Source organism: Bicyclus anynana, chromosome 12 (genome assembly GCF_947172395.1).
Source record: "Bicyclus anynana chromosome 12, ilBicAnyn1.1, whole genome shotgun sequence".
In the NCBI taxonomy this organism is placed as follows: domain Eukaryota; kingdom Metazoa; phylum Arthropoda; class Insecta; order Lepidoptera; family Nymphalidae; genus Bicyclus; species Bicyclus anynana.
The window spans coordinates 3,544,654-3,555,508 of record NC_069094.1 but is presented as its reverse complement, the minus strand read 5'-3'; positions in this window follow the sequence as shown (position 1 = coordinate 3,555,508).

Genomic DNA, 10,855 nt, shown 5'->3' with positions numbered 1-10,855 from the left:
AGTCATTTTAATTTAAATAATTTATTTCACCCTGAACAGTATGGTTTTACTAAAGGTCGCAGTACAACTGATGCAGGTGCTAAACTTTTAAAACATATATATGATGCATGGGAAAATGCTAAGAATGCTATTGGTGTATTTTGTGATTTGTCCAAAGCATTCGATTGTGTTGACCATAACATTCTTTTACTTAAGTTAAGCCACTATGGCATAAAAAGTGTTGCACTCGATCTCATCGCCTCTTATCTTAGTGATAGAACACAAAAGGTATGCATAAATGATTCAAAGTCTCGCGGTTTTTCTAACACAATGGGCATCCCACAGGGTTCAATTCTGGGTCCTTTTCTATTCCTAGTGTACATAAACGATTTACCACACCATGTTAGCGGCATCTGTGAGATGGTACTGTTTGCTGACGACACATCCCTAATTTTTAAGAGTGACAGAAGTAAAGATAATTCCGACGATGTAAACCGTGCCATATCGCATGTGTCGCATTGGTTCACTGCTAACAACTTACTTTTAAATGCAAAGAAAACTAAATGTATTGAGTTTTCATTACCAAATGTTATAAAATTAGATAAGTCTATAATGATCAATGGTGAAACACTAGAAATAGAGAATTCCACAGTTTTCCTGGGAGTGACCTTGGATTCTAAACTTCAGTGGGGTGCTCATATAGAAAAACTGTCAGGTAAACTCAGCTCAGCTGCTTTTGCAGTGAGAAAAATAAGACAGTTTACTGATGTTGATACAGCTAGACTTGTTTATTTTGCGTACTTTCACAGCGTAATGTCTTACGGTATTTTGTTGTGGGGCAAGGCTGCTGATATACATTCTATATTTGTACTTCAAAAAAGAGCAATTCGAGCAATATATCAACTAAAATCACGCGAGTCCCTTCGTCAAAAGTTTAAAGAAATAGGCATTTTAACAGTAGCCTGTCAGTATATATATAACAGTATAGTTTATGTGAGACAAAATATTAATTTGTACAAACGAAAAGGAGATCTAAACCCACGTCTTACTAGACACGGGCATAAGTTAGTCATTTCTGCATATCGTCTCCAAAGAGTTAAAAAATCTTTTGTGGGTTTGGGTGTACTCTTCTATAACAAGATCCCCAAGACTGTGATGGACTTGCCAATGCACAACTTTAAGCAATGTGTTAAAAAACATTTACTTAGTCAAGGTTACTACACTATTGATGAGTTCCTTAACGACAAAGGTGCATGGAGGCCATTGGATCAGCTTCCACCTTCACACAGGAAATATAACTATAAGAAATTGTAATTTAATTGTTATCAAATGTAAATTGTAATACTGTATGACTTTTTCAAAAGAGCAACTGTTGAGTTTCTTGCCGGTATCTTCTCAGCAGAACCTGCCTTCCGAACCGGTGGTAGAATCTTTACAAATAGTCAACTGACGTGTCAAAAGTGCTTGTAAACTGAGCCTACTTGAAATAAATGAATTTTGAATTTTGAATTTAATTGTAAAAAAAAATTGCACTCTGTAATCAGTTGAATGTCTAGGTAACTCAATAACTTAAGATCAAAACATACCTATACCACGTTCTAGCAAATAAATAATTTAATTTGAATTTGAATTTGGTGCATTATCAGTAAAATAAGTAGACTATGTCATACAAGATCTCCAAATAACAAATCTATACTTTTATATTATTAGCAAACGCTTGCTTGGAATTACGCCTATTGGCAAAGGATTATTTTTTTTATTCTTTACAAGTTTACAAGTTACTCCTTGATTACAATCTCACCTGATTGTAAGTGATGATGCAATGTAAGATGGAAGCGGGCTACCTTGTTAGGAGGAAGATGAAAATCCACATCCATTACGGTTTCTACACGACATCGTACCGGAACGCTAAATTGCTTGGCGGTACATATCTTTGTCGGTAGGGTGATAACTAGCCACGGCCGAAACCTTCCACCAGCCAGATCTGGACTAATTAAAAAAATCTCAATCTGCCCAGCCGGGGATCGAACCCAGGACCTCCGTCATGTAAATCCACCGAGCACATCACTGCGCTACGGAGGTCGCCAAATGATGCAGCTTATGGTGAAACGCACTTGCCTAGAAGATGCATATTCACTCTTGACTTAATGGTAAACTAAGGTACCTAAGTATTGGGGATAAGGATAAGTTAACTTACTGAGAAGGTAACTATACTTATTTTTAACAAGCTTTTATTAGCTTTATTTGTAACTAACTATGCATCGAAGAAAATCTTGGAAAATTAATTTGACCCACTTCCCGGTCTTCGATTAGGATGAAATTTTGCACACGCTCTGAGTTCTGATGACAATACATGAATAGCTAAGAAACGTCATTACAAATTCAATATGGCGGCCTCCCCAAGACGGCGGACTGGCGGATTGAAATGCGCCCCCATGATATGGGTATCAAATGAAAGAGTTTGCTGTCAGGAATACGAATATACTCCATTTGTAATTTTTTGTGCGTGATAAAAGCGTGTTTTTACTGTATTATATTATGTTCATACCTTATCAATCAAAAACTTATCTTCTTAGGCTTAGACTCCCACAAATAAATTCCCTCAAAATGGCGGTTATTGGCGATGTCTGGAGATGTCAAGTTAATGCGCACGAGCTGTAGATGCGTGCTCAATATGTTGCTTTGTTTACCCACCGTACGTCGCGGACACTTAAAAATGTGTTATTGCTCATAGCACCTCATAGTTACAAAAGGTAACAACTTAAAGGCAGCGTACCTACAGCTTAAAAACGGAATTTTAATTAATTAAAATTGAGTTAATTGAAAGTAAAACTCATTAGTTAATTTGCTAAATGTACGGTTTGCTAAGTACCTACATTAAATTTTGAAGTTACTAGCCTAATGAAGTTAAGTAGACACTAACAGGCCACGTTCGTTTTCATACCGCGTGTCCAGTTAGCAAATAACGAATGTCAAATGGGGGAAAATAAGTTGAATTATAAATAGTGTAAAAAACTAAAAAGCACGCTTGATACCCATATCATGGGGATGCATCTCAAATAACCTGTCCGCCATCGTTTTTAGATGGATGATAAAGGTTTTATATTACATTACGGCACATGTACGTAACGGGATACATTTCGATATTGAAATTGGTGAAATAAGCGATACTTTACGAGCGAATGTGTTATAAAATAAATTACATAATTATTATGTGAGTTCTGTTGCTGCGGTTCTCCCAAAAAGGATTCTGTTAGTTTTTGTTTATGTAAGTTCGTAATCGTAAACATAGTCGTATCATTTAAAAGATTTTTGACTGTGTCCGGAAGATAGTTAAAATAGTTGGTAAAAAATAATCCAGCCTATTTAAAAACTCTATATATACCAGTGATTCTCAAAGTGGTCTATATCGACCCCTAGGGGTCTATGTCAGCGAAAAAAATGGGGGTCCATTAAATGAAAATGGTTTCCAAGATAGTGGATCATAACATACACTGATAGTACCTATTTTTTACATCATATTATCTTATAATATCAAAACACAATATACATTATTTTAAAAGTAACTATGAAGTAAAAAAAATATTACATATGTTTATAAAATTGTGTAAGTTGTAGGATACAGAAAATCAATATCAAATAAGTAGGGGGTCTACCCAACACGGAAAAACATGGCAAGGGGTATACGACACAAAAAAGTTTGGGAAACTCTGCTCTATACGAACTATTTAAAAAGTTGTAACGAAGAGTTTGAGGTCTTATCTATTGCTAATATCCTAAACAAATACATTATATTGGATTGCTTGTTAATTTTTCTTCCAATTTAGTAAATTATATTTGAAATTACAATTACGCATAATGGTAAATGTAAATTGAGGGAACAAGGACTCAATTTCCCGTGTGACTTAAGACCATTAATTCACCTCATTTGTCAAGGGTAGTTTCGTGAACCGGGTCACTGCTTCACTAATATTGCTGATATCACGAATCGTATTCATGCGTATAGTGGGTGGTGAAGAATATAGCATCCGACAGCTTCAAATTAATGCTTTTTGTACATCGTCGTCGTCGTCATCAACCCATATTCGGCTCACTGCTGAGCTCGAGTCTCGTCTCAGAATGAGAGGGGTAAGGCCAATAGTCCACCACGCTAGCCCAATGCGGATTGGTAGACTTCACACACGCAGAGAATTAAGATAATTCTCTGGTATGCAGGTTTTCTCACGATGTTTTCCTTCACCGATTGAGACACGTGATATTTAATTTCTTAAAATGCACACAACTGAAAAGTTGGAGGTGCATGCCCCGGACCGGATTCAAACCCATACCCTCCGGAATCGGAGGCAGAGGTCATATCCACTGGGCTATCACGTCCTACACATGAATTGTACATGAATACAGGAAATTATTGTGAATAAGTATACTAAGTATACTTAGTATAGCTTGACAAATTCGTTCGTAACACTCCCAATGGTCCGCGCGGGCCGGGAGGGGTAGCGATGCCCCGCGTGCACGACTTCATACTCGCACAGTTCTTCCCTCTGCCCCGCGCGTAAGATTTCACACTCCAGTCGATATGACCTCTGTCCTTTGTCTGATCCGGGCCATGCACCTCCCACTTATCAGTTATGTGCATTTTCAGAAATTAAATATCACGTGTCTCAAACGGTGAAGGATAAACATCGTGAGGAAACCTGCGTAGATGTGAAGTCTGCCAATCCGCATTAGGCCAGTGGTGGACTATTTGGCTCCTCTCATACCGAGAGGAGACTCGAGCTCAGCAGTGAGCTGATAATGGGTTGATAATGATGATGATACCAAATATGTGTTGTATTTTGTATTTTTTAAAATGTTATTAATTTTAAATAATTGAAATGAATAAATGTGAGAAAAAAGACATAATTTTAATTGTAGAAAAAACGGTACACAATATAACTATAGACATAAATTGCTTTTGCGTAATTTGCACAAGTCAGAATGACTACTACTACTTGGAATTTTACTACAACTTGGTTCTTTTACTACTATACTAGATGCACTAGTAGTAAGATCCAGCATTAGAAATATATACCCTCATCTGTTATTCATTAGTGCTATGAAATAAACGATAGATAATGGTCACAGTGGCTCAATTTTGGCTGGTGGGAGGCTTCGGCCGTGGCTAGTTACCAACCTACCGGCAAAGACGTACCGCCAAGCGATCCGGTACGATGCCGTGTAGAAACCGAAAGGGGTGTGGATTTTCATCCTCCTCCAAATAAGTTAGCCCGCTTCCATCTTAGACTGCATCATCACTTACCATCAGGTGAGATTGTAGTCAAGGGCTTACTTGTAAAGAATAAAAAAAAAAAAAAGTGACACATTGAAAATAGGTTGTCTAGTTAAATTGCGGCCAAACATATTTTTCATACAAAAACTAGGAAACCATGAACTAGATTATTTTACAGTTAAATTTAGCATAAAGTAAGATTTCATTTGACATATTAGACGAATATAAATAACTAATGAGGGTAGGTAAGTATATAAATAACATTACTTAACTGATTTTTGCTGGCAACCTACAGTTGAAGGAGATTAAGTACCTAAATTAAAAAAGAAATAAACATTTAATACTGTTTGGCCATAATCAATTAATACTGAGTCAGAAATGAGGAGATCCGCAGAAAAACCAAAATCATCGAAATAGCTCAACGAGTCGCAAAGCTGAAGTGGCAATGGGTGGGGCACATAAATCGAAGATCCGATGTACAATGGGGTCCCAAGGAGCTGGAATGACGACCCCGCACTAGAAAGCGCAGAGTTGATCGACCCCTACCAGGTGGACTGACGATGTCAAGCGATCGCAGGAATTCACTGGATGAAGGCGGCTCAGGGTCGTGATGTTTGGAAGTCCTTACAAATGGCCTATGTCATGCAGTGTGCGTCCATCGGCTGATACGATACGATACTGTTCGGCCGCAATATTAGCAATATTTTCTATCACTTATTTCCTATCCCAATTAAATAACAAATTAGCTGACGCCGCGCGGTTTCACCCGCGTGGTTCACGTTCCGGTAGGAATGTGAGGATAATATATAGCCTTCCTCGATAAATGGGCTATCTAACACAGAAAGAATTTTTCAAATCAGACCAGTAGTTCCAGAGATTAGCACGTTCAATCAAACAAACAAGCAAACTCTTCAGCTTTATAATATTAGTATAGATGAGGGTATATATTTCATAAGTCGGATCTTATACTACTGGAAAAGCTGCCTAAAATGGCACAGCGCGACTGCTGCATATACTTTTATTAACGACAAAACACAGCAATTCGGTTCACAGCGTTATTACTATTGCTAGTTTAAATGAGAGTTCTAGTTCAAAATGGCGGAACTGTCGAATAATTAAAATCGTAGCGTGGAGCTGAATTGTTAAACCCTGCCGCTGTAAAGCTGAAATATCATGTAGTGAAGTACCTATCGCGCTCAGTAATTTATAATTGAAAATGAAATGAAATTCACGCTTTTAAAATTTTACATATTTTGGAAAATTAATAGTAATTAGCATATAGCACGCGAACTTCTTAGTAAAGACGTTTTGACGACCTCCGTGGCGCAGTGGTATGCGCGGTGAATTTACAAGAGGGAGGTCCTGGGTCCTTGTACCGCCAAGAGATTTAGCGTTCCAGTACGATGTCCTGTAGAAACCGAAAGGGGTGTTGATTTCATCCTCCTCCTAACAAGTAAGCCCGCTTCTATCTTAGATTGCATCGTTACCTAACATATCACATGAAATCGTAGTCAAGGGGTAACTTGTAAAGAATAAAAAAAAACAAAATTATTTATTTATACATTGTCGTCAGTAATGGCGTGCTTTGGTTTTTAACTAGAGCAGGCACTGTTATCACAAATAATATAAAATAGTCAATTCCATTTCGATCGCAAGTTCGCAATGAATTGTCAGTTTTATCATGCGTCAGGTGACCCAAGAGCTGGTTAAGTAATTTTAAGTTTTGTTTTATATAAATAAAAAAGCACTTCTGATTTTGAGACGAGAACCATCCCGAGAAGTAGACCGATAGTCATGTTGATGATGATTGTAGTCAGTTATTTTCTCTCTATCTTCAACGTATTTTATGGGAAAAATACAGCTGTAGGCGGTAAGTATATTCGTTCCGTTTATCTTTCACAGGACAAATAAGGGACATTCATTCTCTCGGCATAATAAATGGCCCAGCTTGAAGTGAAATATTTTAGTATAGGTAAGAATTGTACCATGTAGGTACCTACCATGTAGCAATCCAACGCATCTAACCATAGACTTCTAATAGGTTGTTTTATTTTTAATTTATATGTAACAGTTTATATGTACAGAGATATCAATATTTTAGACAATGATAGATTTTATAAGTCTGTTGAAATAACTTCTTACCAAAACGAAGTCATGTTTCATCCAATTTCCGTTTTTATTCTTTACAAGTTAGCCCTTGATTACAGTCTCACCTGATGGTAAGTGATGATGCAATCTAAGATGAAAGCGGGCTAACTTGTTAGGAGGAGGATGAAAATCCATACCCCCTTCGATTTCTACACGATATCATACCGGAACGCTAAATCGCTTGTAAAGTAAAACGTAAAGTGGCCACGTCCGAAGCGTCCCACAGACTTGGACCAGACCTGGACCATTTAAGAAAACCTCAATCAGCCCAGCTGGAGATCGAACCCAGGACCTCCGTCTTGTAAATCCACCGCACACATCACTGCGCCACGGAGGCCGTCAATGTGCACCACGACATTTTCTTAAGACGAAAAAATACAAATGTCGACCAATAGCAGAGCAATAAAAAATATCACTCTCTCTTTCAATGAAAAAGAGAGATATTTCAACTCCGCTGCTATCAGTCGACAATCTGACATCTTTTGCTATTCCAGAAATGTATCGTTGAGCTAAGCACTGCACTCAGGCTTAGAGGATCAGTACCAATTCTGCACAGTCACTAATGCAGCAACCAACACTCAATTGCTTGTCATCCGAATGGGTACCCTATGTGACACACTCCTAATACACTCGAGCTGCTTATTAAATCCAGGACAAACATTAAGAAACTCTCCAAAGGACATGTCCCTATTTTGTATGTAGGCTGGGCCTTTATTCCGAGTTTCAACTAAGCAGAACAAGTTATTTTTATCTTAAAAGAACATAAAAAAGGGCTTAAATCCTAAAATATTTTTTTGGAACCCGCATTTTTTAAAATTAATTATATAAAAATGAATTTTTTTCATTAGCTGACAACATTATTTAAGAATTTTTATTATGGCAACATGCTCACACACTGACAGATTCTCAGTGATCTTCGCGATCAGCGATCATTCGTTTTTAAAGCAATTTAAGGAATTATTTTGTTTCATCCTTCTCTGTCTACGATTTAATGTTCCTTTTTAACTTGTTTTCTTAATGACATTTGACAATATTACATGATATTGACAGCTTATACCGGATATGAATTCAATTCCACTTACTTCTATTGACTGTTTTGAACACTTTTACAGTATTGTCTATATTAAATTTGTAGACAAGGGAGAGAAACAAAAAATATTTATCTAATAATTCTGAAATTATTTTCTAAACAGCAATTTGTATCTTCTATCCGTATAAAATACTATCGACCTGATTATAAATTATAAATAATAATGCGTCAGCGTCATGCGCGGTGGATTTACAAGACGAAGGTTCTGGGTTCGATCCCCGGCTGGGCTGATTAAGGTTTCCTTAATTGGTCTAGGTCTGATTAAGGTTTTCTTAATTGGTCCAAGTCTGGCTGGTGGGAGACTTCAGCCTTGACTAGTTACCACACTACCGGCAAAGACATTCCGCCAAGCGATTTAGCGTTTCGGTACGATATCGTGTAGAAACCGAAATGGGTGTGAATTTTATTCTTACACTTTTAGCCCGCTTCCATCTTAGATTGCATCATCACTTACCATCAGGTGGGGTTGTAGTTGAAAAATCTATACTAATCTATATCAATACTTCTATACTCTATACTAATATAGGTATAAAGCTGAAGAGTTTGTTTGTTTGATTGAACGAGCTAATCTCGGGAACTACTGGTCCGATTTGAAAAATTTTTTTAGTATTAGATAGCCCATTTATCCCTGTTTTCTTTCGGAAACGTGAACCATGCGCATAATATAAATAAAAAGAAAACTCAAACAAAACTTGAAAATTTCTACAATGATCTCCAAAATTTCACGTTATTTCTAAAGAATTCTCCTATTAGGCCTACATTATCCTCTCTAAATCAAGGCTTTGATGACAATAGGGAGGTGAAGTACGACAAATAAATCTGAAAAACGCCATCCTATTTGTTATTCTGTAGCGTAAGATTTATAACCAAGAAAACATTTTCCGGGAAAATGGTAATACTGCGTTTTATTTTTGTATCTCGTGTCTGAATATTTTCTTTTCCATGCATTGTTTATGCAGTGCTTCTACCCAAATATGACATAGAATTATCTGATTATGAAATGTCTCTTCAAACCCAGCCAATCAAATTATGCCAACCACAGAGTAAATATCTACCTGTTGTTAAATGGTGATGAACTAAAAAAGGATAAACCTGGCTGAGTTTGTTGAGGGCTCTTCTCGGACCAAGGCGCCCTCGTCTGGTTGGAACCCTCGTCACTTTAATTTCAAGTTTTCGAATAATTATTATCACCATTATCTTAAGTTTAATATTATGACCTGACGTTTCGAAATAGCTTGTAAACTAAGCCAATTTGAAATAAATGAATTTTGCCTTTTTTTTTTGAAAGTTGGAAAACTTTACGATATTCCCAACTAGCTACATATAGTTGCGAACACAAACAAGAAAACAGCGGAAAATGTAACAAACTACAATATATTGGAAATTGAAACTCAAGCAGAAACAGATGCCACGTGCCCGATAGACGTTCCGGACTTTTCTTACCGCAAACGATAACATGCTGTTATGGCTCAGTCCTGAAAGGGCGAATATGCCGCGATTCTCTCGCGCGTATTACTCGCGACCGTTGCGTCCACAAGGTGCGTACCACCGCGCGAGCATTTGAGGAGGAATTTAGTACGAAATATGGAGTTCGCTCTAGAGTTCGAGCGTTAACTGAACGCAACAACGCGTCCCTAGTATCTCGACTCGCGCGCAATACGCGCGAATCAAGCGCGTGTCGAGAGTCTACTCTAAGTTTACTATTTTACAGGTTTACTATTTTTATTTTCTTCAACACATAGAGTGAAAGAGTGTAATGTACTTAAAAATATAATTATTTTTTAAAAATAAATTCTTAAAAGGTACTAAAAAAATAATATTCGATATTTACTAGTAGATATATGCGGTAGAACTGGGTTTAAACGGCGTAACAGCAAAATCTCTTTTAAACCTGTCAGGTCCTTGGCTTGACTTCATTTTCAGTTAGTTCATATTAAGACAGACCGTAAATAAAGTCACCAAGTTGTCACCTTCAAGTCCATTTTGTATGAACCAACGGTGTGCAACATATTGAAGCGATAAATCTGACAGTAAAAACGTCGACTATCCAGCAGTTACGAATAAAGAAAGAAATATAGGTATTTCGTCGGTCTCTGATACCAATGTGGGTATATGATGGTTAATATGACAAAGGATTTATTGTTACAGAAGTTCTAGTGAATTTAACAAAGGGTATAATATTATAAGACCGGATCCACACTCTCCAGAACACGCCTCGCGGAAGCTTCACTAGCCTTAACAAGTGGAGAAATTCTCTCCCTCCCGTCCTCCCCCAAACCTTGTAATCGACAATTAAACTGTATTCATTGTGTTTTAGCAATAATTTCGAGGCATCCTGTCTTAGCTTTTTTGTCTTTGTGATGTAGTAC